Genomic DNA, 19,474 nt, shown 5'->3' with positions numbered 1-19,474 from the left:
CATCTCCAGACCTCACTTTGGTGTGTTATATGTATGCAAAGAGAGAAAAAATGTGGCATTGGGACCTGGCACCTTGTAAGCCCTAAATAAATGTTAAGAACACGTCAGGGGGTTGGCTTTCTGGCTTAAGCAGAAGGTATGAAAAAAGGCCTTCTTATATAAGTTAAGTTCTTTACTCATCCTTTATCTTACACTGACAAAAGAAATGATTCAAGTTAAATATCTCTGTAAGTATGCAGGTTCTTGACAGTTAAGGGAGATATTACCTCAGCAATTCCCAAAGAAATGAAGCATTTACATGTTGGCAGTTAAATTTAATGTGAACCATAGATATTCCAAGGTCCGAATTCCCAATTGTAAATTATCCAGCTTCCTGGATTCCCATTGTCTCTTTCACGCTTAACCTTGAGAACTCTGCCAGTCATCAACATCTCTACTAGAAGGAGAGCAAAAGTAAGACAAAGAGTACAGGGTCACCCAAACATGAACTTTATTCTTTGTGAATAGCAATGGAGCTACACATTGAACACTGTGTTGGTGTCTTGGGCCAAAGTAATAAAACAAGGCAAAGAAATTGTGGCATAAGAATTAAAAAGGAAAAAAAAAGAATTAAAAAGAAGAATATGCATATGATAGAATGCATGTGATAAAATTATACATCTGTAACATCCCCTCAAAACTAAATTAATAGAAAGTCCCTGCTAACAATAAGAGAATTGAGCACAATAGTTTTAAGTTGATATTTTTTCAAATAAGCCTCACATATAAAACAAGGACCAATTAAAATGTATAATGGAAAAGAAGGCTCTATTTACATATAGAAAAAAATTACACATCAACTCAACAAGATTAAGAAATATATATAACCTACATGAGGAAAATCATAAAGCACTCCTAAAAATTACAAGGTTTACTGAAAAATGGAAAGATGGGCAGTGTGCCTTGGTAGAAGCACTCAGTACTGTAAAGACATCAGTGTTCCCCTAAGGTGATTTACATGCTTAATGCTATCTCAGGAAATATCAACAGATATTTTTTCCTGGAGCTAGACAAGGTGAATATAAAGTTCATTTGGAAGAAAAATCAAGGAAGAATAACTACAAACACCCTGGAAAAGGAGCACAATGAGTCAGGTTTAGTGGGGAAACTATTCCTACTATATATGAAATGACATTATAAATTATTGTTAGAGTATAAATGATAAAATATATATTATTAGAAACAGGATGATATTGATTCATGAATACCAAAGCAGACTAATAGAAAAAAAACAGAAAATCCAGAAATAGACATAGTTGCACCTGCAAATTTAGTATATGGGAAAGGCAGAACCTCAAAGCAATGGGGAAAGGATGAATTTCTTAATAAAGTAATATTGGAATAACGGAATAGCTATGTGGGAAATGATAAAATAGAATCTATTCATTACAGTAGACACCATGAAAATTTCAAATAGGTTAGAGATTTAAATATATAGCAAATAAAACCACACAAGTATGAGAAGAAAAGGATGAATTCCTTCATTACCTGAAAATGCACAAAGCTTCCCCAATTATGATTCAAAACACAAAAGCAACAAGGGAACATATTGATAAATTTAGCTACATAAAATTAAAACACATTTGCAGAAGCAAAGCACAAGACAAATGACAAACTAGGAAAATAGATTTGTAACACATATCACAGACACAAACAGCCGATGTCCCTAATATATAGCGAGCTTCTAAAAGTAGAGAAGAAAAAGACCAACAATCAGATTTTTTAAAATAGGCAAGAGGCAACAATAAAAAATTCTTAGAAAAAGAAATGCAAATGGACTTTAAACATATAACAAGATGCTCAACCCTGTTCATGGAAAATAAATGTAAATTAAAATCTATTCTTCTGGCAGCTAGGACAAAAATCCAAATATTTAACAGTATACCCACCACCACCTTGCCCCTCCAATATCCCACCAGTAGCTACAACAGGTACAAGAAATGGATACCAAGATCTATGTAAAATTCTTTACATCCTAGATGAATTCCTAATTCAGATGAATTCAGAAATTGGTCATTTGTGAGGGTAAACTGTTTTCCTTAAGTCCTACCCACTGAGCCATTCAACAGCTATTCCTGAACATAGTTCAAAAGCTAGAAAGTTTCTTACTAAAATTCTTCAATGGTTGTTTTTTTTCCCCCCTCAGCCTCTTCACAACTGAGATTATTACTGTACATTTCTTATTTTCTCTGCACCTAAATGTGGAGTTTCCAGGTTCCTTATGATGGCATCCAATTCTGCCAATAACCACATCATTGACGTCTCTATCAGGAATATGACAACCCTGCCCCTTAAATGGCTCTCTGTATGGAGCAGAAGTAATTTTGACATTAGGTCTTGTCTACAGTCCAGTAGCACTATAAATCTTTACAGCAAGCAATCAGGTGTCATTTTGCTATGTATATTTCATCCTATGGGTCAAATAAGGACATTGGAAGATGTGGCTTACCACCTCTCAGGAGGCTGAATGCCAACACAGGACCCCTCCCTCTGAGGACAAGAGGCATTGTAAAGCAAGTGCTCCAAAATGGGACAAAATACAAAAAGGCAAAAAGAAATGTTCTCACCATAAACACCCTACCTCAACTGGACAAATTTAGAATGCAAAAGGAATTTCCTAAAATGTGCACTTCTATAATTCAATCTGGTACACTTAATTGGGGATTTTCAGGATAATTGGCTCTTGTGGACATTTAAAAGCAAAATAGCCAGGTCTGTTGATGGAAGATCAGGTGTTGGGCCTTTCAAAATAATATTCACAGTCATTAAGACAGTTCCAGGAAAAGCACTACTGGACAACATGGTGCCCATTAGCCAGAACTGTGAGATTAAACCGACAGGCATAGCATCATAGGCCTCCGTCTGCTGCCACCACCAGCACAGGAAGCTCCCGGGGTCTCTATAGGCCTTTCCAGAACTCCTGTCCAAGTGCCCATCCTTTGGCCAAGAAAGAGAAAGAGGAAGGAGAGCTTCTATGTGAATTAAAGGGGAACTTGAAAATAAAATCCTCTAAAATATGGAATGCTCTGATGGATCCCAACTAGACGTATTTGTAACTTTAGGATTTCTTCTGTTTTCGAGTATAGAGTCTTTCAACTGTGCTATCCCCTCAGGGTGTTAGATGTACTTAGACTCCCAGGAGCAGTAAAATCAAAGAACAGCTTGCTGGATGGCATCAGTCTCAGTAGCCAAGAATACAGGCTTTATTTTCTCCAGCGATCATTATCCAAGTTTACTTCTGACAGCTCCCACTAGCTGGCGTTCACCATCTTGGTCTATCACAGGGCATGTTGACTTCCTTCCAAACACCATCCCATGCCTCAACCCCACAGCGACAGAAACACAGAAATCTGTGATCAGGAACCGTGGGCCTCATGCGGCTGTGGACGGATGGTTGGAGCAGCAGAACTAAAGGATTCGCCACAAAGGAGCAGCATTGCTTTTCCAGTGGGGAGTAAAAACCCAGACAGACCTATGGCAAGAAAAGCCCAAGCAAACCTTTCTTCCAAAATACATTCTACTTTTTAAGAGATGTGTTGTAAGAACTCTTCATATCATATTTGACAACTTTTCTTCCCAGGGCTCATTTTGAACCATCAAAAATTCATTTCCAGGGCTTTAGTGCATCCAGAGGCAAAACACAGTTACATTATAAACATTGTCACGCTCAGGGGAAAATGCAGCAGAGTAGTTCACAAAGCCACTCGCTACCATCTGCCATATAATTTCTCAATTCCTTATTACTTCCACCGATGAAAGGTACAATTACACTTCCTTCCTCCTTCGCTACCGAGAAGGGCGAACGCATGAGGCACCCTTCCTTCATTAGCCATAATCACACGCCTTGAGCAACTCTGCGCAAACTGCTTACCTCTAAGGATCTAGGCAGTTTTCATAAAGGTGAAATGGACTTTGCTTTCAGTTGATGTAACATTTTTTTCATCAGTCTCTGATTCTTATTTCTTGTTCTTATCGGTTTATTATTCTAGGTCTCATTGGGGTATATTTGAGGGTGCTGCTATGCACAAGCTGGTATGGTATTGTGTAGGTCTGCATACAGAGTGCAAATTTATGCAATTTAACAGTTCTATAATGACGTGCCTGGATTTGGGCTTTGTTACTGATACAGGATGAAGAAGTCACCAACGCGGTGGAAATTCCATACCATTCAGGAATGTGAGAAGCAACTTTTTTTTTAATTTGACATTTTAACCTTTTTTTTTTTTTTAAGATTTTATTTATTTATTTATTTGAGAGAGAGAGCACAGCAGGGGTGGAGGGGCAGAGAGAGAAGGAGAAGCAGGCTCCCCACTAAGCCGAGAGCCCACCAGGGCTTGATCCCAAGACACTGGGATCATGACCTTAGCCGAAGGCAGATGCTTGACCAACTGAGCCACCCAGGTGCCCCTGAGAAGCAACTTTAGATGAAAGAAAATTCCAACTGGCTTTGAACCTCTTCCTAGCTTTATCGCCAATGTGATTTTTTTTTATTTGAGACAGAATTGACATAGAACATCTTATCAGTTTCAGGTGTACAACATAATGATTTGATAGCTGTGTAGTAATCACCACAGTAAGTCTAGCTAACATCCATTCCAATTTGATTTTTAGTGAACAGCACTGAGGTTTTATCTGGAGATGCCACACCTATTCCTCAGTATGGAGGTCTTAGTAAGTTTCCTTGGAGAGGTGTTTTCTTTTTTTTTTTTTAAGATTTTATTTATTTATTTGACAGAGACACAGCAAGAGAGGGAACACAAGCAGGGGGGAGTGGGAGAGGGAGAAGCAGGCTTCCCGCCTAGCAGGGAGCCCGATGCGGGGCTCCATCCCAGGACCCCGGGATCATGACCTGAGCCGAAGGCAGGCGCTTAATGACTGAGCCACCCAGGTGCCCCTGGAGAGGTGTTTTCTTATTAAAAAAAAAAAAAATGCTAGTGCTTTATCTTTTTATGAAGAGATACACAGTACAGAGGAAAATTGGCACAGACTGCAGACATGTTCTTTGGAAACATGGTCAGGCTGTTATTTCAAAGACAAAGCTGAAATTTAAATAGATGTTTTGCAGAAAGCTGAATACCAGGACATGTGTCGGCTCCTCAGAAGATTATTCAAGACCGAAATCGCAACACCTGTGCTTGCCCAAAAGATAGAAAGTCTATCAAGATGAGTTTTTATCAGGTTGTTTCCTAAACACGGGTAGTAAAATGATTCTAGTGGCACAGAAAATATGCTTCTAAACATATTTGTTTATTTGCAGGTGAAAATTCTCACTAACCGCTTATCACAGGATGCTTATTCCATTATAAACATCTTACAAATAGTCAATAAATATTTGTTGAGTTATAGTGAGCTGAATTAGTTGAAATTCAGGAAAATTTTTGGATGCCACAAGCAATGTTTCACAAAATACTATATTGCTTTCTAAAGAACAAAAGCAAAAAAAAAAAAAATCCTGGCCAGTCTTCTACAAAGTTTTTTCTTAAATATTGTGGCTTTCAGTCAACAGAGGACCAATTACTAGAAATAAATAAACTTGGACTTTTGGTAATGTGACCATATGAGGGATATGCATCCACTCAATCAAATGTTTCCCTGAGCAGCAGCTTGCCGGAGACCTCTGGGAGGTAGAGAACAAACGCTTCCTGCCCCCTCCCTGCGGGCCATTCTCTGCTCAAACTTGAGTAGCCTGCTCCCATACTTAGACAAATGAAGAACAAGGCTGCCTCAGGGCAAAAACAATCATCAGGCATTTTACCCATCAAAAGCTGTGCACCTACTTTCTCCACCAACCCTTCCCCCTCCCTCCCTGTGAGAAAAAGACCACCTCCCTGTCTCTCCTTCCTTCTGTCCTCTTCCTTTTTAGATATAGAAGAGGCAGCTCTTAAGAGAGTTGATAGGGCGCCTGAGTGGCTCAGATGGTTAAGCGTCTGCCTTCGGCTCAGGATCGGGCTCTCTGCTCAGCAGGGAGTCTGCTTCTCCCTCTCCTCCTCCTCCCTCTCATGCTCTTTATCTCTCATTCTTTCTCTCTCAAATAAATAAATAAAATCTTTAAAAAAAAAAAAGAGAGAGTTGATAAAAGTTTTGAATCCAGCTATCTCTTAGAATTCAAATCTGCACAGCTCTAAATAGTCAACTACTCTGTAGGTGTGGTTTACATTTTGCAGATGTTTTTTCCTTTCCGTTAATCTTACTCACATTGCTTCAACAAAGTGGCCTCAGTTTCTTTTCAGTGGTGAATGAGAGGCTGAACTAGAAAATAGCTGGGATGCCTGGACTCCATACCCCCTATTTCCTTGGGCCTCAGTAAAGAACGCCTTTCAAAAAATACTTGGACTGGGGCACCTGGGTGGCTCAGTCAGTTGAGCGTCTGCCTTCGGCTCAGGTCATGATCTCAGAGTCCTGGGATCGAGGCCCAGGTTGGGCTCCCAGCTCACTGGGGAGTCTGCTTCTCCCTCTCCCTCTGCCTCTACCTCTCCTGCTTGTGCTCTATCTCTCTGTCTCTCAAATGAATAAATAAAATTTTAAAAAAAGTACTTGGACTTCAGTTCAATTCAACAAAGAATCAAGTGTTGTTTTGTGTGGAACATAGCATTAAGGACCCAGAAGAGGAGAGGCATGAGTACAGTTCAGAGGAGTCTCCAAAAGTTCCCCATCTCCACTGTGTTGAGTGCCAGGTGGGACTGGGAGTGAGCTATGCAAGCATCAGATACCAAGATTCTCGTGTGTAAAAAGAGAAAGAGAGATACAAATATAAAATCATAAAAGTTAAGTAAAAACCATGTAATCTATTATATAAATTAATAATATCATTCTATCATGCATATTAAAAAATCTAGAGGCAATAACAACCCTTAAAAACCAATAACACTTTCTGAATAATATTTATCACTAAAATGAATTGGGCTCCTTGGAGAAATGGTCAATTTCAGGTTTAAGGCAGGGTATATACAACAAGAGTCTGAGACATCTATCTATTATGCCAGAAGGTAAAGAAGCTACAGGTGGTTGTATCAAACACAGGACTAACTTGAAGAGCTGCTGCTAGCCATCGACAATTTGAATAACAAAAATATTATTAATCATAGTTTAAAACACATCAAATATTTAAGCTCCCTGAGTTCTTAAAATTCCAAAATGATAATGCCCCATTGGATACTATTGCTAGGGTACTGATTTATTATTATGAAAATTGAAAATAAAGGCATTTAACTTGCTTTTCTTGTATGCATTATATTTTAGAGTAGACAAATAGTTGATGAGGAAAAGTTCTTTACATAAGAGTTCTATCAATAAATGCCAGAGGAAAAAAAAATCAAAACTTTATAGTCCTTACTGACATCATTGATTTGAGCCATGGTAGTTAAAACCCTTAGGTGAGAAGCTGATGGGGAATTTTATAATGGTTGGATCAGACTTACATCACAAACTCACCAGCCAATTTTAACATCACTAGAAGTGGAATAACTTGGTGTTACCATCACTTGATGTGATGCAATTTGGAAGTACATAACACCATCCATGACATATTCTTACCCCAAAAATAAACTTGTACTCAAATCGAGCCTCTAGATCCATTTACCAGTTTATAGGACATATATGAAATATTTTAAACAATACCTCAAGGTTGCAATTGACTGAATCCACAGTATGAGAAATTTTACAGAAATATTACTTGATTTCTTTAACCCATAAATAGCAGAAAAAAATAAGCATGGGGATTTATTAATTGTTTAAAAAAAATCTTTACAAGACATAGCCTTTACAAGACATACAGTCTCTTTATTTTGATTCTAATTTGAAAAAGAAAAACAACTGTTAAAAGTTTTAGAGAAAAATTGAGAAAAACTGAATATAGAAAGCATATTGGGTAATATTGATAAATTGCTGTTAATTTTATTAAGTATGATGATGGTATTTCATAATTGCTAGAAATACATACAGAAGTATTTGTAGGAGAAATGATACAGCCTGGGATTTGTTTTAAAATACTTACCAATTAGCTCTTTCTGCCATCTTTCCATGCTGCCATAATGGTGCGCATGAATGTTCTGGCAGATGCCCTCAAGAAAATTAACAATGCTGAAAAGAGAGGAAAATGCTAGGTTCTTACTAAGCCATACCCCAGAGTCATCATCCAGTTTCTAACTGTGATGATGAAGCATGGTTACATTGGCAAATCTGAAATCATTGATGACCACAGAGCTGGGGAAATTGTTGTGAACCCCATGGGCAGGTTAAGTAAGTGTAGAATGATCAACCCCAGATTTGACGTACAACTCAAAGATCTAGAAAAATGGCAGAACAATCTGCTCCCATCCTGCCAGTTTGGTTTCATTGTCCTGACAACCTCAGGGGGCATCATGGGCCATGAAGAAGCAAGACGAAAACATACAGGATGGAAAATCCTGGGATTCTTTCTCTAGGGATGTAATACATACATGCAAATAAAATGCCTCAATGGAAAAAAAAATACTTAACAATTAAAAAAGGAAAACAGATGAAACCAAAAAGAGGCAAAATGTTGATAATGATTCAAGCCGGTATTCTGCATTTGAAGGTCTATTTTTCTATTTTCTACTTTCATATATGATTGAAAGTTTTTACATTAAGAAATTTTAAAATAAGCATAGATTTTGTGGCACCTGAGTAAGGGGATATATTACACAATATATCCATTGGCAGGGCTGCACCACTCCAAAATGATTCAGAATCATAGGGAAGATGCATAGTAGAAAAAATATTGGGTTGGAAGCTGGGACACTGGGCTACCATCCCTATCTCCCACTAAACATCTGTATAACCTTGAGCAAGTTATTTTCTTTCTCTGCATCTCAATATCCTCATCTGTATAATAAAGCTTTAACTAAAACTTGCCTTCTAGTCATGCTGGCCTCAGAGTGTCCTAAGGTTATAATAGACAATATATGGCATGGCTCTCAGGGATCAGCCTGCCTTAAATTCAAGTTCTCATCTTGTTGCAGATGTTCCAGATGTTTAGGATAGGAGACCCTTCATGAAAATGCCCCATAAAGTATCCAGCATATTGTACATGCTCGTTAACCATTCAACCCCTGCAAAGTCATTTTTCAATATGGGTTCCAAGAGTAGAAAAGTCCCTGGTACCATGATTTTCCTAATGTTGCCCATTTAATACCAGAACCAAGAATATAAGTTAGATTTCTTAGTTTTTTCTTCCAAATAGACCAGGCTGCATTGAAGGAAAAGAAAAAAAAGGTAACAAGACATTTAATTTATAAACTCGGGCAGAAACTAGAAAAGGCTAATAAATAAACTTCAGGGCTTGAATCATCGAGCCCAGAGGGTGCTGAAAGACCACTATGATGGGAACCAAGGAACAAGAAAGCCAGTCAAGAAAAAGAAGAGCAGGCAGGAGGCAGGGCTCAGAGCTGGCTTGAATACACTGTGAGAACCCAGGATCTGAGTTCACTCCAATAGTCACTCACTCCTCTGAGCTTTCAGCGCTGACGCTCTAAGAACTGCTTCCTGCCTTCTCTTCTGTGTCAAACCACATGGAGAGACGTGGCAGCCCCAACCTAACAGGCTGATTAGAGTCCAGCCTGCAGGTCTGAGCCTTGAAGTTGGCTGATGTAGTAACAAAGGTGTTGTAAACAGCAAGCGGGCTTTAGTAACTAGCATGCTAGGAACCTCAGTGGCCTCAATAACATAAAATATTTAATGAGTATCCATTATTTTTGAGTCTATTCCAAGCATGTGGAACACATCAAAACACCCTTCCAGTGAACTTGCCATCCAGACAGGCTGATGACTGAACACTTGAGTCTGAACTGGGTTTTATAGAGAAAACACAGTACAATACACACAATAATTAGTTGGCCTATAATAAGTGAATAAATAAATGAATGAAAAAAATTGGAAATCAACATCTTATTTCTATCCTCTCCTATCCTAACATATGGACTGGAGGGTAGGGATAGAGATGGTAAGGGGCTGGGGAAAGGGAAAGAGATCCCTTACTTTTTTCTCCTGTCTTGGAGTTGAAAATTGGATTATCAGGTTGGAAAAAGAGAAACTGTGGCCCCTTTTTGATAATGGCTCAGTGTTCTTCCACACTGCTTCCCAAATGAGCGTGAGAGAATGACTCACCATGCAGGTCATCTTTCCAATACTATGCAATGAATCAAAGAACAGACTAATAAGAAATAAATTTGTTTTACTATAAATCTTAGTTAAGAGATTGAAATAGATGTATTTAGTTCCTAATACAGATTATAGATAAAAAATAGCTACAAAACAGTTCAGGCAAAATACAATTAAGGAAAAGATCCAAGGAAGGTTCTTAGTCTTAATGACGAAGAACAGTCCATCTGTCTATTTACTAATGATAAGAGCCAAAAATGCTTTCTATTCTTTATTTATGACAATGGTATCAATTTCTGTGTCCTGGTTATTTTGACCTCATTCAAATCCAAATGACTTCAGAGAAACCCTTCTGGAGACTTGCTATCCCAATCAAGAATCAAAACCAATGATTCCATGTGAGGCCTTCATTCCCTAACTCGCTATAACTCCCAGGAATTAGAGTGGTCATTTTTCCTTTTCTTCTTTCCCTTCTGGTTTTGGCTGGCAGGAAGGCCTACGTGGCAGTGCTGGAAAAACTAAGATGTTTCCACACTGAAGAAGTCACGGAGGAAAGGCAAGAAGGAAAATGCCAAGTAAAGTAATGCTTGTGTTAATCTCTCCACTCTTTACAGAAGGCAGTAAGGTATGACCCACCAGAGAAACCTCAAGAGTGGAATTCAAGGGGTAATGAAGGAGACTAGGAAGCCAAGTTCAGGACATACGGATGGATGGGTGTTCATAAGAAGGCATTAGTAAGACATTACTTGCACACAGAGCGAGGTCAACCCTGGCCAGGGGAATGGGCAGCTAGGAGGAGTGCAGTCTCTGAAAGGTGATGGGAGGTGTGAGGTCCAGATAGGAAAACATGAAGAGATGAACATGCAGGGGAGGAAGGTGAGCAAAGAAACAGGATAAAAGCCCAGAACCATGAGTGGGAAAGTTACTAAGAGTGAGGTACTTGTGAGCAAGAAGGGTACACTAAAAGAGAGCGAGGAAAACTGAGAAAGCAGTGGAAGTTTGCTTAAAGCTGACCATCCATACGCAAAATAAAAGGCCATTAGGCTTGCCATACGATTACTCTACAGTTGCCACATGTCCCACTGGATCCTCAAATTTGCGATACGTTTCTTTAATTCCCGTGCAAAAGCACATTCTATCCACTTATTAAGTCTCCATGCCAGCACACTGGAAAAACATAGTAGCGGCATCTTGCTGGGTTTTCCTACATCCGACAGGTGGCTTCTTCCTGGATCTCTGAACATTGGTAATACCAACCTCCGGGAAAGCCAAATGTAGGAGACAGCCCAAACAACGGGCTGTTTTTGCTTGGTGTCAGTTCAGCTTCCTACAAACAAAATTAAAGCAGCATTTGGTTAGCAATTGGAAACACATATCAAAGGGAGGAAGCCTAACTCAAAACAGATTTTTCTAACCATCCTCAATATACGTGTGTAGAAAGAATGCATCCTTTAGTCGCAGCTCTGCAAATGTCAGTGATTATAAACATGTGTATCACAGCTTGCCAGCAATTTGTTCTTGCCCTTGAATGACGAGACCCATACAGAATCCAGGGCAGAATGTGGAACTCCCTTTGGCTTCAGCATGAAATGCAGAGATATGAATGGTGGTAACAAGAACGGACATGAAAATCCAGAGAATAACCCTTTGCAGGGAAGCACGTTGGTCTCTATAAATGCTTACCACCAAGCCTAAGACTGCTTCAAGAATGCAAATAGAACTAAGTTTATTGAGAGCCAAATTAATTTCCAAGGACTGGTAAAGGAGAAATCATTTTTGGAAGAGGAGCTCAGAGGAAGGAAGGTCTGGGAAGCTGGAGTGTTCTTTTCTTTTCTTTTTTTTTTTAAGATTTTATTTATTTATCTGAGAGAGAGAGAAGGAGCATGGGGAAGGACAGAGGGAGAAGCAGGCTTCCCAACGAGCAGGGAGCGTGACAAGGAGCTCCATCCCAGGACCCTGGGATCATGACCTGAGCCAAAGGCAGCCGCTTACCCCACTGAGTCCCCCAGGCCCCCCAGCTGGAGTGGTCTGATACCTACTGCCCCTTCTTCCCTTGCAGCAACCTGCCTGTGTCTCCCATTTTGTTTCCGAAACAAGTACTAGATTTTACCCCAGAACGGAAAGGATTTATAAGTGTACATTCAAAAGTCCTTTGTAATGAAAAAATCCACTTTTGTGTGTCTTAAAATGTGTAAAACAAAATGAAAATGTTGTGGTTAGAGATGTTTCTGAGTTAGTATCAGTAAATAGAATGATTGCCTGTTGGTTTCTGTTTCACCAAACAAAATGTAGCTGCCAATTAAACCATCTGCAAAAGTACTCCTTATGGACTTACTCAAGAGAATCACCGAGTTATTTTGTTTGCAGAAGTGATTTCCTTGGGTATTGTTTACTTTCTGTGGCTGGCGTGGGGAATGTTTGGGTCCCTTTGCTGAGCCTTCCATACACATGCTGTATTGAATCATGCACTCTCCCCATGAGAACGGCCACTCCCAAATCCTTCTGTGTTTTCAGGTCTAACTCAACTCCTGGAGAGCCTTCCTCAACCTTTTATTCCTTGCAGGACCATCCCCTACCTCTGTGTGCTTACTCTTCAGTGTTATAGCACTTGATTACATGTTGTCTCAGACGGTTATAAAATTCTTTGCTTTAAAAGTCTGTCCTCTTCAACCAGGTGGTAAGATTCTTATGGGTGGAGGCACCTGACACATTTTTCCCACATGTTACTCCAGAGTATGTTACACACTCGGCATTCCACTGAAATGGAACCAGATATACAAGAAGTACTCAAATAAAAATGCTCTGTTCTCCATAAATCTCCAAGTGCATAATGGAACCAAATGCAGATTATGATGATATTTTCACACTAATTATTTGATGAGGAAAGAAGAAGAAAAAATATGCAACATTAGGGAAAGGCTGTGCTGGGTTAGTGATTCTGATAACTCAGGGGAAGGTTTCCACAAGAAGATAAAGGTAGAGTTATTGAGTAAACCTAAAGTGCATAAACTATTTAACTGGGAAAAGAGATCTAAATTGAAGGATGGAGATTTAGATTGTGGGGGATGCAAGTGGCTGGAGAGGAATTTTTTTAGAAGAGTTTCTTTGGATTTCATGAAAATTGCAAGTTTCAAACAGGAGGATTCATCTTTCACTCTTCTGGAAAACGATTCAGCACTTGATTGAAAACATTGGAGGCAAGACATAAACAAACAAATAAACAAGGAAATCTAGAGGCCAAACTCTAAGGTGCTTTTAATCAGAAAGCAGAATCTTAAAGAAGAGTAGATTTTTAGCAATGTGGCAAACCAACCCTGTAAAGAGTCCCTGGTTCTTGCTAAAAACACATAAAACACTAGATAAGTATTTAAAGAGTATTTTCAAATATATAATCAAGTTTAAAATACAGGAAACTCTTGTCAGATACTAAGAATGAAATCAAAGTCTAAACACTAAGGGGAACCTGGTGTTTCTAGGGGACATAGGAATGGTTTTAGATCAGATATGGGAATTCTGACACACACACAGGAAGAAGTGTTGCGTCAAGTCCATATTAGGGGGAAGGAGAAGACTCTAGTGAGCTCCCTGAATGCACAGAAATTAAAAAAAATAAGCCAATAAATTAAAATAAACACCACTCTGGGACCACTAATACCACTAGGACCCATTAACAAGCTAGCACAAAAGTGCTGTGTGATGTCACTTTCCCAGCCTAGAGTACTTCCACAGAATAAACATACATAAATAAATTTAAAAAAATAAAAAATGCTGCTATAAAAAAATCAACTCACTACAAAAAGCTACAGACGATATGAAAAAAACAGGTCACAAAAAGGAGATGGGGGCATTTCATGAAACACAACTTTTCCCCCAAAGAACTCAAATTCATTGAAAAGCCTAAAAGGGATTCCAGAACAATAATGTTTTAAGTGATTAAAGATAAAATTAAATGACCAGAATCCTAAAAAAAAAAAAAAAAAGCAAGCAAAACAGTTTGAAAAATGAATAAAGAAACCTTAAAAAGTTTTCCAAATGAAAAACAAAGTATAAACTTTAACATTAAAAAAAATCCAGTGAATGAAATACAACAGATCATAAACAGCGAAAGAGAGTTGGCAATTTGGAAAAGAACTCTGAGGAAATGGCCCAAGATTGAACCCAAAGAGATAAAATGAGAGAAAATAAAAAAGAGTGGTTATGAGATGGAAGAATATACCCATGTGATGTATCTCTAAATATAAAGCAGTAGGTCAACTGCTAACCTGGACAAAGAATACATGACTATCCCCAAAACCTGGGAGCCCAGAAAAAAACAGTGTATATGTTGCATTCTTTCTGAATAACGATCAGACTCATTGCTTTAAATTTAGAAATGTTTTTTAACCTGAAAATGTGTCTGTCTGGAGTTTGAAGAAAAACATATGGGTCATATATTTTCCCCACCCTTCAATCATATATATTTTAATATAACTAATCTACTACTTAAAAATAAGTTTGGGTCAGGCTAAGGTTTCTTAGGAAACAAAAAGTACAGAACAAAAGAAAAAAATCGATTAATTTCAACTCCATTAAAATCAGAAATTATGGTCTTCAAAAGATGCTGTAAGGAAAATTAAAAGACCAGTCACAAACTGGGGAGAAAATATTTTCAAAACATATACTTAGAAAAGGACATGTCTATAAATTATATAAAGAACTCTTCAATTCAATAATAAAAACATGAACAACACAGGGCGGAGCAAGATGGCGGAGGAGTAGAAGACCTGGATTTCATCTGGTCTCAGGAATTCAGTTGGATAGGGATCAAACCATTCTGAACACCTACGAACTCAACAGGAGATCGAAGAAAAGAAGACCAACAACTCTCTGAACAGAAAAGCGACCACTTTCTGGAAGGTAGGACATGCGGAGAAGTGAATCCGAGGCGATATTTGGGAGGATAGACGGCGGGGGAGGGGCCTCCGTCGGCCGCTTCTGGCAAGTGATACAGCCATGGAGCACAAAATCGGAACTTTTAAGTCTGCTCCGCTGAGGGACGTCACTCCGGAGGCTAAGCGGGGGGTGGAACCCTTGTGGGACAGGGTGGTCTCAGGACCTCGGGGTCACAGAAAGACTGGGGTGCCTTAGTGCGGCAGAGCTCCCAGGTATCGGAGTGGGGAAGCTGGCTGCAGAGAGGGAGCTGAGGTGCGGGCTCTCAGCTTGGGATTGCCATAAACCGGGATCCGGGGCACAGTCGGGCCCCTGCTCCTCCAGCAGGGACCCAACAAGCGGCAGATCTGGGGAAACTCACCTTCTTCCCCTGGGAGGAGCCGCGTGGGAGTGCACCACAGGGATCTGCTGGGTTTGGAGACTCCACCCGGGGTCGGGTGCCAGAGATAGAAACGCACGGTCACAGACCGGGTGAGCACAGAGTGTGGCCGGAGACCGGGGAGACAGGAGTGACTGGCGGCTTTTCTCTGGGGGCTCACTGAGGAGCGGGGCCCAAGTTCTCGGCTCCTCCAAGGCGGAGATTGGGAGGCCGCCATTTTCACTCTCCGCCTCCAAGGCCGAATGGAAAGCTTGCAGGGAACAAAAGCTCCGGAGAGCAAACCCAAGCAGATTACTTAGCCCGGACCGGGCAAGGGCAAGGCAATTCCGCCTCCGGCAAAGACATCTGGGAACCACGGCAACAGGCCCCTCCCCCAGAAGATCGTGAGAACAGCCAGCCAAGACCACGTTTACAGATCAATGAGAAGGGCAGAACTCCAGCGCTAGGGGAATACTGCACATAGAATTCATGGCTTTTTTACCATGATTCTTTAGTCTTTCAAAGTTAATTTTTTTTTAACTTTTTTCTTTTTTTTTTTAATTGTTCTTTTTCCCTTTTTCAACCAACATCTTATCAATCCCTTTTTTAAAAAAAATTTTTATTTTTCATTTTTAGAGTCATATTCTATCCCTTCATAGTAGTTACCCGTATTTTGGCATATATATATAAGTTGTTCTCTCTCTAAAATTTTGAGATAGTTTCTTCTAACAGATCAAAATATACCCTAAATCTCTATTGTATGGTTTTTTCTACTCCCCTGCCTGATCACATTCTCTCCCTTTTTTTTTCTCTTTTTTTTTAAAAATCCTCTTCTTTCTTTTTTCAAACAACTTCTTATCAATTCCTTTTATAAAATTTTTTATAATTTCCATCTTTACAGTCATATTCCATCTCTTCATCATATCAACCCTTATATTTGTACATATATAAGTTTTTCTTTCTTTAAAATTTTGGGAGGCACTTTCTTCTAACACACCAAATACACCCAAAATCTAGTGTGTGGCACTGATCTATACACAAGCCTGATCATATTTGATCACCTTCTGGTTTTTTTTTGTTTTGTTCTGTTTTTGTATGTTTTTATCTTTATCTTTTTCTTTTCTTTTTTTTTTCTTTTTTTCTTTTTCTTTTTTCTCTCTTTCCCTTTCTTTTCCCCCAGCTCCAGGTCTTTTCTGATTTGTTTAGAGTATATTTTCTGGGGACGTTGTTACCCTGTTAGCATTTTGTTCTCTCATTAATCTATTCTCCTCTGGGCAAAATGACAAGACGAAAAAAATCACCTCAACAAAAAGAACAAGAGGTAATACCGACTGCCAGGGACCTACTCAATACGGACATTAGTACGATGTCAGATCTAGAGTTCAGAATCATCACTTTAAAGATACTAGCTGGGCTTGAGAAAAGCATGGAAGTTATTAGAGAAACCCTTTCTGGAGAAGTAAAAGAACTAAAATCTAAACAAGTAGAAATCAAAAAGGTGCAATCAAATATGGGGGCACTAACTGCTAGGATAAATGAGGCAGAAGAGAGAATCAGTAATATAGAAGACCAAATGATGGAAAATAAAGAAGCTGATAAAAAGAGAGATAAACAACTACTGGATCACGAGGGCAGAATTCGAGAGATAAGTGATACCATAAGACGAAACAACATTAGAATAATTGGGATCCCAGAAGAAGAAGAAAGAGAGAGAGGAGCAGAAGGTATAATGGAGCAAATTATAGCAGAGAACTTCCCTAATTTGGGGAAGGAAACAGGCATGAAAATCCAGGAAGCACAGAGAACCCCTCTCCAAATCAATAAAAATAGGTCAACACCCCGACATCTAATAGTAAAACTTACGAGTCTCAGAGGCAAAGAGAAAATCCTGAAAGCAGCTCGGGACAAGAGATATGTAACCTACAATGGTAGAAACATTAGATTGGCAACAGACCTATCCACAGAGACCTGGCAGGCCAGAAAGGACTGGCAGGTTATGTTCAGAGCACTAAATGAGAAAAATATGCAGCCAAGAATACTATATCCAGCTAGGCTGTCATTGAAAATTGAAGGAGAGATAAAAAGCTTCCAGGACAAACAAAAACTAAAGGAATTTGCAAACACGAAACCAGCCCTACAAGAAATCTTGAAAGGGGTCCTCTAAGCAAAGAGAGAGCCTAAAAGCAGCATAGACCAGAAAGGAACACAGACAATATACAGTAACAGTCACCTTACAGGCAATACAATGGCACTAAATTCATATCTTTCAATAGTTACCCTGAATGTAAATGGGCTAAATGCCCCAATCAAAAGACACAGGCTATCAGACTGGATTAAAAAACAAGACCCATCGATATGATGTCTGCAAGAGACTCATTTTAGACCCAAAGACACCCCCAGATTGAAAGTGAGGGGGTGGAAAACCATTTACCATGCTAATGGACACCAAAAGAAAGCTGGGGTGGCAATCGGTATATCAGACAAATTAGATTTTAAACCAAAGACTGTAATAAGAGATGAGGAAGGACACTATATCCTACTTAAAGGGTCTATCCAACAAGAAGATCTAACAATTGTAAATCTCTATGCCCCTAACATGGGAGCAGCCAATTAGATAAGGCAATTAATAACAAAAGCAAAGAAACACATTGACAACAATACAATAATAGTGGGGGACTTTAACACCCCCCTCACTGAAATGGACAGATTGTCTAAGCAAAAGATCAACAAGGAAATAAAGACTTTATTTTTTTTTTAATTTTTTTTTTTTTTATTCATGAGAGACAGAGCAAGAGAGAAAGGCAGAGGGAGAAGCAGGCTCCCAAGGAGGCAAAGGATCTGTACTCAGAAAACTATAAAATACTCATGAGAGAAACTGAGGAAGACACAATTCCGGACTTCCAGCTCTATTACAAAGCTGTCCTCATCAAGACAGTATGGTACTGGCACAAAAACAGACACATAGATCAATGGAACAGAATAGAGAGCCCAGAAATGGACCCTCAACTCTATGGTCAACTAATCTTGGACAAAGCAGGAAAGAATGTCCAATGGAAAAAAGACAGTCTGTTCAACAAATGGTGTTGGGAAAATTGGATAGCCACATGCAGAAGAATGAAACTGGACCATTTCCTTACACCACACACAAAAATAGACTCCAAATGGTTGAAAGACCTCAACGTAAGACAGGAGTCCATCAGAATCCTAAAGGAGAACACAGGCAGCAACCTCTTTGACCTCAGCCGAAGCAACTTCTTCCTAGAAACATCGCCAAAGGCAAGGGAAGCAAGGGCAAAAATGAACTATTGGGACTTCATCAAGATAAAAAGCTTCTGCAAAGCAAAGGAAACAGTCCACAAAACCAAAAGACAACCGACAGAATGGGAGAAGATGTTTACAAATGACATATCAGATAAAGGGCTAGTATCCAAAATCTATAAAGAACTCATCAAACTCAACACCCAAAGAACAAAGAATCCAATCAAGAAATGGGCAGAAGACATGAACAGACATTTTTCCAAAGAAGACATCCAAATGGCCAACAGACACATGAAAAAGAGCTCAATATCGCTCGGCATCAGGGAAATCCAAATCAAAACCTCAATGAGATACCACCTCACACCAGTCAGAATGGCTAAAATTAACAAGTCAGGAAATGACAGATGTTGGCGGGGATGCGGAGAAAGGGGAACCCTCCTACACTGTTGGTGGGAATGCAAGCTGGTGCAGCCACTCTGGAAAACAGTATGGAGGTTCCTCAAAAAGTTGAAAATAGAGCTACCATACGATCCAGCAATTGCACTACTGGGTATTTACCCCAAAGATACAAAAGTAGGGATCCGAAAGGGTAGGTGCACCCGATGTTTATAGCAGCAATGTCCACAATAGCCAAACTGTGGAAAGAGCCAAGATGTCCATCGACAGATGAATGGATAAAGAAGAAGTGGTATATATATACAATGGAATATTATGCAGCCATCAAAAGGAATGAGATCTTGCCATTGCAACGACGTGGCTGGAACTGGAGGG

The 19,474-nt window shown here is 39.4% G+C and overlaps 1 pseudogene; it reads left to right on the top strand.

Annotated features, from left to right (window-relative positions):
• Positions 1-8,066: 8,066 nt before the first annotated feature.
• On the top strand, positions 8,067-8,462 carry LOC110579018 (annotated as a pseudogene).
• Positions 8,463-19,474: the final 11,012 nt, after the last annotated feature.

Source organism: Neomonachus schauinslandi, chromosome 4, assembly GCF_002201575.2.
Source record: "Neomonachus schauinslandi chromosome 4, ASM220157v2, whole genome shotgun sequence".
Taxonomy (NCBI): Eukaryota; Metazoa; Chordata; class Mammalia; order Carnivora; family Phocidae; genus Neomonachus; species Neomonachus schauinslandi.
Note: the sequence above shows the minus strand (reverse complement) of the source record. Positions and strands in the feature narration are given on the sequence as shown.